This window comes from Macaca thibetana, chromosome 3, assembly GCF_024542745.1.
Source record: "Macaca thibetana thibetana isolate TM-01 chromosome 3, ASM2454274v1, whole genome shotgun sequence".
Taxonomy (NCBI): Eukaryota; Metazoa; Chordata; class Mammalia; order Primates; family Cercopithecidae; genus Macaca; species Macaca thibetana.
The window spans coordinates 63,919,197-63,928,949 of record NC_065580.1 but is presented as its reverse complement, the minus strand read 5'-3'; the positions used below and the strand labels follow the sequence as shown (position 1 = coordinate 63,928,949).

Here is a 9,753-nt window from a genome sequence, read left to right as displayed (position 1 = left end):
GGACAGCACCTATGCTCAGAGCCCATGAAGTTAGTCAAATTAACCAGTCCGCAGAGAGCTCCTGACATCTAGCTAGTGGCACCCCACTTTCCCCACATAAATTACTCTCCAAACTTCAGCTTGCTGCTCCCCTGGCCCTAGGTACAACTCCCTGTCTGGCTCTGTGTGTCAGCCTTCTCTTGTTTGGAGATATAAATAACAAAGAACTCTGTCTTTATTCTACCTGAATGTAATTGTGTTCTGCCATCAAAAGAATCCTTAAATCTTATAAAACAATTGTATACACCTCAAGTCTCCTAATATCTTAATACTATGCTATCCCATTAGGCCTTCTTTGTTTAAAGAGTGAAAATCAATTAATAAAAGGTGAACTGGAAACACTGAAAAATGAATGCTTTTATTTCTCACGCAGTTATTATTCTTGTCACAAAAATTATGCTTTCAGATTTCTTCAGTAAGAGCAGATTACATATTTTTGCATGCTTACTGCAAAGAGTATCAGTGGTATCTGGATTTTCATAAGAATAAAGATGTGGTACCTGAAAAAGAAAATTATGTTTTAGAAATCTTTCTCTTATAACCATTTATAGATTATATATTTTTCTATACTCTTTCTACTGTAGCCATTAAATTATAGATTTAGCCTAGAGAAAATTATTTAACTGAAATTGCCACCCAATTAACAATATAACAAATTATAAAAGATTATAGGAGTCCATATATCAGAATTTAACTTATAGATATTAGTAAAGTACATAAAAATTAGTATTTATTTTATTTCTAATTATTTGTTTGAAAATTACACACAATAATGAACAAAATTACTATATCTATATATACACAATATATATGTATGTGAGAATGAAATAGAATAAGCAAGAGAGAAAATATATAAGATGAAAAATACAAAGTTACAGAATTATGTCGTCATTATTTAAAATCTTAAACATTCTGGTAAATTAAACTTTTAAAAATGTTAAATTCAGCACTTAAAATGGGGTTTGCATCTATTTTTAGAGAGATGAAATAAAACAGTTCAAACTCAGGAAAAAAAAAATCTGAGTTTATAGAGATACATCATTAAAACACTGCAAAGCCCTGAAAATTTTAGAGCTTTGGAGGGGATCAGTGTTCTGTGTAGTGGAGTTTTAATAGATACCAGTGAAGCATTCTGGCAGAATGACAATTCCTTTGGAGTAGTGGGTAAATAGCTCTCCACTTGCAGTAACATTAATATTTGTAAACTCCTGTCTTTCAGAGTTAGACAGATGCCTCTTTGTTTAAATTTGACAATAATAAACCAAAATTGGAATACAAAGATGTGGATTTTAACATGTACTCTGTAACTTACTGGAAACTTAAAAAAAAAAAGAAAAGAAAAGAAAAGAAAAGAAAGAAAAGTCTTTGACCAATACAGAATGTGTTTAAAAGCAACATTGGAGAGTTTAGAGGGAACGTTTAACAGAAGAAAACGGAAAGAAGGCATCAACTATTGTGTTTATATCTTATCTTAAGGTTACATACAAAAGTGATTTTTCTTATGTCAATACAATTTATCTTATTACATCAGTATTTTATTAATATTTTTCTTGGAAAATCTCTTCTACTTCATTAGCCGCATATGACAGATATTTACTAATAATACATAACTTTGAGTAAATGGATTTTATTTATATAGAAGTGATCCAATCCAGGAGTAAGCAAACTACAGCCAGGTACCATATCTGGCTTGCAACTTGTTCTTGTAAATAAAGTTTTATTGAAACACAGTCACAGCCATTCATTTACAAATTATCTATGGCTGCCCTCACACTTCAACAACAGAGCTGAATACTTGAGTTCTTGATGCAGACACTATTTGATCTGTAAATCCTAAAATGTTTGTTCCCCAGTCCTTCTTCTTCAAGGTAAGTTGTTCATAAAGAGGGTACTTCTTTGAAAACGATCAAATTAGTCTAAAAGTTATCTGTGTCATTGATACATATTACCTTGCCTGAAAGATACTATTAAATAAGATTATTGTGGTTGAATGCTTTCAATTGACATTTTTTATCCCCCAAATTATCATTCCAATAAGCGTTGAAAAATAAATTTATATATTTCTAGTTCACTTGAATTGCTTAAACTAAATAATCTGGAGATGAGTGTTTGAAGCACTCTGTATTAATAGCTTAATAATAAAATTGATGCCAAATATGGAACAGTCAGAACAGAGAGTTTCCATTTCAGAAATTTAAGATTGTATCTGAGACTAGGAATTCGAACCACTCCTAGAAACTGAAGAAAAATACTAATATTCAGCTGGATACACTCCTTTCTTGTTAATACAGTGCAAAATAATCCCTTCTATAAATAACAATACCTGGAATACTTTTTCCATATAGATATGTATTAGGAAATAATGAAGGCTAAAACCTTAACCAATTGTACTTTAAAAATTACTCCTAGGAAATAAAATAACAGGAAATATCTAAATTTAAAGGCATATACTTAGAAAAACCACTATGTGATATACTATTATTTATATCTCTCTGAAATTTAAAGTTGCTTTAGAAAATACATTCCATCTCATTCCAGAGATTTTATATTGAAGTACCTCTCATAATTGCAAGAACTGTACAACAACTTGTATTTGTAAGAAACATGTTCAATAGTATTTCAAACCTCTTTGATTCAATGCCTGAACGCTGTTAAGTATATTACTAGATCTTTGTACTTATAATGGTTTTTTTAACATGGTAGAATTTTGCTAAATCAAGACTTCTTTTTAAATGAATATTAATAATGATAAACAATATTTTACTAAGTTTATGAGGCTATATATAAAGTGGTCTCTCTAGTCAAGTCCAATTAGGTGTTCTCTGGTAAAATGCTTCTGTAAGATTGTGTATCATCCTTTAAGAGAGCTGCAATTGCACAAGCATCTTCAAGGCTCAGAGAAATTTAGCCTCCTTACCTCCACCTTTTTAAAAAATTTTCAGCTAATTGCCCTTGGAAACTTTAAATCATTCTGGTCTAGCAGTATAACCTTGTAGATACAAATAAATTTCAGTTATATTACTGAAATGATTATTGCTATCGAAATGATGAAAACTGTAGGAATTGTAACTCTGCTTATGATTGCTAGATTTCTCTAGTGAATTTTCTTCATTTATTTTTCTGAAGACTACTGTACAGTTTTCCTTTTTCTCAAGTCTCCAAATTTCTCTTCTTTCCTCCATCCTATTTTAGCTACTAATCTAATCTTTCAATTCATTAAGACAACAAAAGGATGGAAATATCATTATCTTCCCACCAACAATTCTATAAGCCAACTTTCTCCAGCACTGAAATATTTATCTTCCCTCTTGTTTCCCTTTATATTGGTCCATAGAGCTCATTCATTCATTTTTATCTCTCCAGAACACTCTTATAACAATAACACAATTTACTCTCCTATTTTCCTACCAATATACATGTATTTTTTATTATAATTACCTGTGTATGTCTAATGAAGCTGACAAGAGTCTCTTTAATGTATATTCCCACATAAATTTGGGCACCTTCAACTTTCCTTGATATTGACAAAATAATCTGAAAGTGATTGGGTATAACTATGTTTCCACCAGCAGGGAATGTAATCCTTGTGAGACTTTATATTATGGTGTTTTAATTTTTGGCAAATTTCAAAACATAAAATGGTATTTTATGGTTTTTATAATTTGTATTTCCTTATTTACCAGTGAGATTAAATGGTTTTATATCTATATGGCTATAGCTCTTTTTTTTCAGCATATTACAAATTGCAAAACTTTCTACCAACAAACTCCTATCAAGTCAAAAATATATTCCCTAATCTATGACCTAGACTATGGCCTGCAGCCCAATCTCAGTTGTTCACTTGATAGGATCAGGATCATGCCCTATGGTTGCTGTCTAAACATGTCGTGCACCATCACACTCATTCTCCCAGCACATTCTCTGATAGTGTAACCCTTCATGGGCTCCAGCATTGCTCTTCCAGTCTCCTGGACTACTTTGCACCTTTTCCTCTCTCTTCAAATTGCCAACAACTTTCTCCAACCCTGGGTCTCACTAATGATCTTGTTTATTGTATCCCAGATGGGAAGGAAGAAAATCTACAAAACCACTTGTGTCTATATTTGTACATAAGATCTTCCTTCCTGAACTTATGGATGAAATGTCACTTCTTGTATTGAAGACTAATTCCTCCACAGGTTTGCTAGATCCAATTCATTAAACTTCTCAAGGCTTTGTTCCCTAAAATATCCATCTTGTTTCCCCTATATAATCAGTTTTTCACTCTCTGCTGTATAATTCCCATCATGGTATGATCCATGTTTTAAAAACTTTGACTCACTCTCTAGTTGCCACCCTATTATTCTACTTCTCTTTAGTGCAACACTCTTCGAAGCAATTATTACTTCTCCTTTTATCTGTTTCCTCAACTTAATTATTTCTTTATTTCAACAACATCATTGAAACTTGTCCTATTGAGATTACTAATAATCACATCTTGCCAAGTTCTCAGTCCTCACCTTTTTGATTTCTTAGCAACTGTTAACTCAACTGCATCTATCTTGAAATCCTTTCTTTATTTGGCCTTACATTCCTACATCACTTTATTTATCTTTGTAGCTGACTCCTGCTTTTTTCCATAACTCTAAATTATCAAGCACCTCAAGGATATCATTGGCCCTTTCTTCTCTAATTTTTTCTCTCCCTACAGAATCTCATTTTGTCTGATGGCCTTGGTTAACATCTCTCCATTTTTTACTTCCAAATGTTTGTCTGCAGGCTGAACTTCTTTCTTGATCAGGAACCTCTGTATCCAATTGTCTAATTCATGCTTTCATTTGGCATTATAACAGGCATGTCAAACTATGTCCAAAACCGAACTGCCCTTTCCCTGCATATCATCCCAATCTGCATTTCCTCCCCATCTCACTGAAAAGAATCACTATTCACACATGTGTTAGGGCCAAAGGCCTGGAAGTCATTCTTGATTCTTTTTTCTCCTTATATCTTATCCAAATGGTAATCATTTAAACTCTTAATTTTGCAAAGTCTAAAGGTAGGTACTTTTCTCTGTCTTCAAAATTGACAACAGTGATTGGCATGCCACAGGTGCTATCAAATAGCTGTTGAATGATTAATGAATGCAGCAGCAAAATTTATTTTTATGTAAAATATGTAAATCTTTTCTTAAACCATAGATGAGAAGCTTTCAGAAAAACACAATTTAGCATTGCTTTCATATGCATATGTAAAAACGCTTTAGAAATAGTCAATCAAAATTATAATTATTTATGTTTTAAATTGATATTCCATTGGCATAACTGTTATACTCTTTACTTTTTCAGGTGTGTTATTTTTGGCTTTCCTTCCTGGGTGGATTTCCTGATATTTTATGCTATTTCCACATCTTTCAATCTAAATGTATAATTTTTTTAAATTAATCATTCGTGGAGAAAAGATAGTCTCTAGTGACATTTAAGGGTATCAAGCAAAAGAAAAAGACACATACAATTATCCAAGATAGATTTATAGTACTTCTGACAGCACAGGTTAAACAAATAGTTAACAAATTCAAAACAGAGCAATTCAAATCCTTCATTAGAAGTATTCATTTCTATGTATGTCTGGTGAAGAAACATTATAGTAATAGTTAATTATTTTGATTTGGACTATGAACTATTCTAAATCATAGTAAGGAGTGAAAGAACACTATGTTTCCTTATAGGAATAAAAAACATACTTTGATGGGTCATAATATTTTTCAAATACTGACTCTTGATCCTTTTTACCTATAACATGCCTAGGTAGTGCAGTTGATATTTGTTGTTTTTATCTTCTTGGCATCCTGTTCTTTGCATCTTTTTGCTCTAAGGAGGACAGCTCTTTCTTTCACTTGGTAGAGTCTATAACCACCTGGCTTCACTTCCTGAATTTTATGGTGCATATGAAAGAAAAAGCTTCAGTGACTTTGTCTTCCAAAGATTGATATAAATCTTGGGAATGGGATGCTATGCACTTTTCTCTGGCATTGCTAGTTGTTAAATACAATCCAAACTATATCTGATGATGGCCAGGAGACAAATTTCTTGAGCCTGAAACCATTAGAAAGTAAAATTTAGCAGAGACAGAGCATAAAAAGAGGCAGGCTATCTGATATTTGATTATTTTGTTGAGTTCCTGGATCCAGCTAAACCTAAATGACCCTAGATTTTTATGTTTCTGAACCAACATATTCTACTATTGATTGAGTTTTTGTGACTTGTAACCAAAAGGTATTCTTGTAAATACAACCAATGATAGAGCTTTTAAGTAAATATTTACATAATTGTTTTTATTAATTTATAATTAAAATGTGTCAATATGCTTTTCAGAGTACTCAAGTACTACCACAAGCAAAATATTAGCAGTTAGAGCATTTGAATTTTACTTGGAATGATCAAATAACAATTCGTGTCAAAACATTAACTAAAAGTGCGTAACTTAAATAGAATCTGACATTGTGGACTTATTGTCTAGGAACTGCAAGATTATATAATTGATTGAATTATTGAATACATGTGATTTGCCTTATCCTTCTGTTACTGTTGGTGCTTAATTTTATTTGTGAGTCCCTTTCTCCAAGTTAAATTTCTTTTTTGCTCTTTATACTCTCTTTGTGTTATTTTATCTGTGTTTATGATTTCACCCCAACTCGTATGCTGATGATTTCCAAAATTTACCCTGATTTTGAGATTTCTGTATTCAACTGCCACTGGATATCTTTTATTATAATAAAAGCATAATATTATCCCATTATTTCTTAGTCTCATGTGAAATCATAACTATCATCATGAGTAAATACCGAGAGAGAGGAAATACAAGGAAGTAACAGCTTCCAAACCTATTAGTATATAAAATGATGTACACTAGGGGTTAGGAACCCCTACTATGTGCTTTTCTAATAACCTAAATAGCAACTCAGAGGAGATGGGGCATATAAATTAACTCTTCTCCCCTTGGTCCCTTACTGATCTAGTTATGCCAGGTAATTAAATTCAGCATTAATAGAATAGGCCTTGGGTGGTATGCCTAACTCATTTCCCATCTCCTAGTCTTGTAGGATCCATTTAAATTAGTAGCCCTACATTTAAATTTTGGGAGTCATGATTGATTTGTCCATTTCCTTAAGTCCTGCTAACTATTCAAAAAATTTCTCACCTGGATATTTCTCCAGTCATTTTTTTTGTTCATTCCTAGTTCTGTTATGCTGCTCATATTTTGCCTGAAAACTGCAGCAACATACCATTTATCAAATAACACTTAATCACTGATGCCTTCACTGAATGTTCTCTGGGGTGAATTAGAAACCCCTGTTCTGTGGTTTTCTAGTAACATGTAGTAATTGATATCATTGCATCAAGTACATATTAATGTAATTTTATTTTAGTTTTATGCCTATTTTTCTAGAATAGGAGCAATTTGATATATTATCTTTTTTCAATGTGGAAGAGGTGGAGGGATATTGAGTCCCTTCAAAATATGACAGAGAACATTAATCCTGTTTCATTTCTTTTTTTTTATTTAAAAATATCATTGCTAATTACCTAAAAAAGGGAAATTTAGGAAACTTATCTAAGTTATCAGTTGATTTTTTGTGCATTTGGCATTGTTTGTAGGGTTAATAATTTGCTTCACGACCTTCAGCCTTTTATAAATGATGGCAAAATCCTGTTATTCCTCTCATTCTGTGCTTTTGTAACATGTTCAAAGTAATGTTTACTCCTCTGGATGATGAGATCTGTAATAAACCTAACGGCAATTCTTTTAGAGCCTTATCTATCTTCAAATTTCAGAATTTGGGTGCAAGGTGAGACATTTCCTTTGACTGGAACATTTTTCTGCAAGAATCTTGTTGTCACAATTTTGCTCTGCTCCAATACAGCATCTTCAGAAAGACATTCTCAGACTGTAATTGCAAAATAGTTGCCACTTTCTGTAAATCACTCTGTGCCCTGCCCTTCCACCTTCTGTAAATGCCTGCCATTTTACCTCCTGTAAATCATTGTGTCTTCTTATGCTGTTTTATTTTCCTCAACATACTAACAATTAACTGATATCACTTAATTTTATATTTGTTTATTTTTTATTGCCTTTATCACTCCTAAAATATAAACTCTTGAAGTCATAGACTTCGTCTTATCCACTCTTTTATTGCCAGAGTGTAGAATACAACTTAGAATATAGTAGGCCTACCATATATATTTTTAAAATAAAGAACTGGTACATAAAATCATATTACTTTCCTGTCCCCTTCTATGTTGTTCATGAAAATGTATTGTTTAGCCATCAAAGTTATTCACCTCCCCCCACAATTTTAACTATATTATTGGCTTCATTCTTTTCCCATTTAGTAAAAATATAATACAAACAATCATTTTGCCTTTTCCCCTTCCATTTTGCTTTCCTTGCTATTATTTGAAACTTTAAGCACCTTTGGTGGTTTACTTCTTCCGTAGTTCATTAACTAAGTATTCTGCCTTTACTAATTTATCTTATTTTTGATATATGTAATTTTGATATGTCATATTAAATTATTTATTTTCTTGTTTTATTTCTTAGGATTTCAGATGATGTGAAATAATATTACTTTTTTAGGTCTAAGAATGTCATGATACATAATATTCTAATACAATATTACATTTGCGTTAAGAGAACTGTGCACTCCTAGGCTCATCTCTTAAGATTAGCCTTAAGGGAAAAAAGTTAAAAAGAATACTAATTTCCTATCTTAAATTATACTTTCTAAGAATGACAACTAAAAATAGTGGCTGTGAATGACACCAACAATTTATTCATCTCTATACAAATGGAAACTGTGCAGTGACAAGAATTGAGCAGGCTACTTTCAAGTTCTTAGATAGCCACAATAAAGACAATGAACTGGAAAACGGTAGTTACAAACATAACACAGTTTATACGGCATGGACATTTTATATCAACCCTGGAGGTTAGCTATGCCCCGGGACACTCAGAATAAATAATTCATTTTCCATGCAACATGATTCTGACCAATGACCTATGAGCAGAAGTGCCTTGTGGAATATCCAGGAAGTGTCTTAAAGGAGAAATATGTTACTACCGTGTTTTTTCTTACTTCAGGCATTTACTTGAATAGCTGCCTTGGAAAATGTTGTAGAAACTGTATATTGTGATCAACAGATCAGCAAAGGAGAAAGAGCTGGCATCCCTGATAATATGGGGCTTCAGACCAGTGTTAGACTGCTTACAATTAATTCGGAATGTTATAAACTTTTCTGTTGTTTAAACCACACTTATTTTGGATTTTATGTTAATTACAGATTAATTTATCTTCCAAAGCAGAAGTCAGTTGGCAGAGTTGAAGTTGTGTTTCAGGTTAGTTATACTGATGAACAATGTGTCAGTGAAGGAATAAAATAAATGGGAAATAATGAGTATCATAAGAATCTCTTGTCTCAAAAATTAGGCTAAGACATTTTGTTGAGGTATACATTAGGAGCTTTCTCATTCTATGTACTCAAACCTTTTCCCGATTGCACGGTTAGAGAAGGCTTTGCATTAGACAACTTAGCATTGCACAGAGATGAAAATGGAAGGGGAGGAAGAATGTAAAAGAAAGTCAAAGTGATTGTAATTTCCCCTTCTTGTTTAGAAATTTACACCATTCTTCATCTGAGTGAATTTTAAATATTTCTTAAGCAATATTACTTTGAACAA

The 9,753-nt window shown here is 32.2% G+C and overlaps 1 long non-coding RNA gene across 1 annotated transcript in view; it reads right to left on the bottom strand.

The window, feature by feature from the left end:
• Positions 1-372: 372 nt before the first annotated feature.
• LOC126951260 (uncharacterized) overlaps positions 373-9,753 on the bottom strand; it is a 51,634-nt gene continuing 42,253 nt past the window's right edge. Inside the window, exon 4 of the long non-coding RNA XR_007724406.1 lies at positions 373-539. This is a non-coding gene — a long non-coding RNA (uncharacterized LOC126951260). The remainder of the gene's footprint in view (positions 540-9,753) is intronic.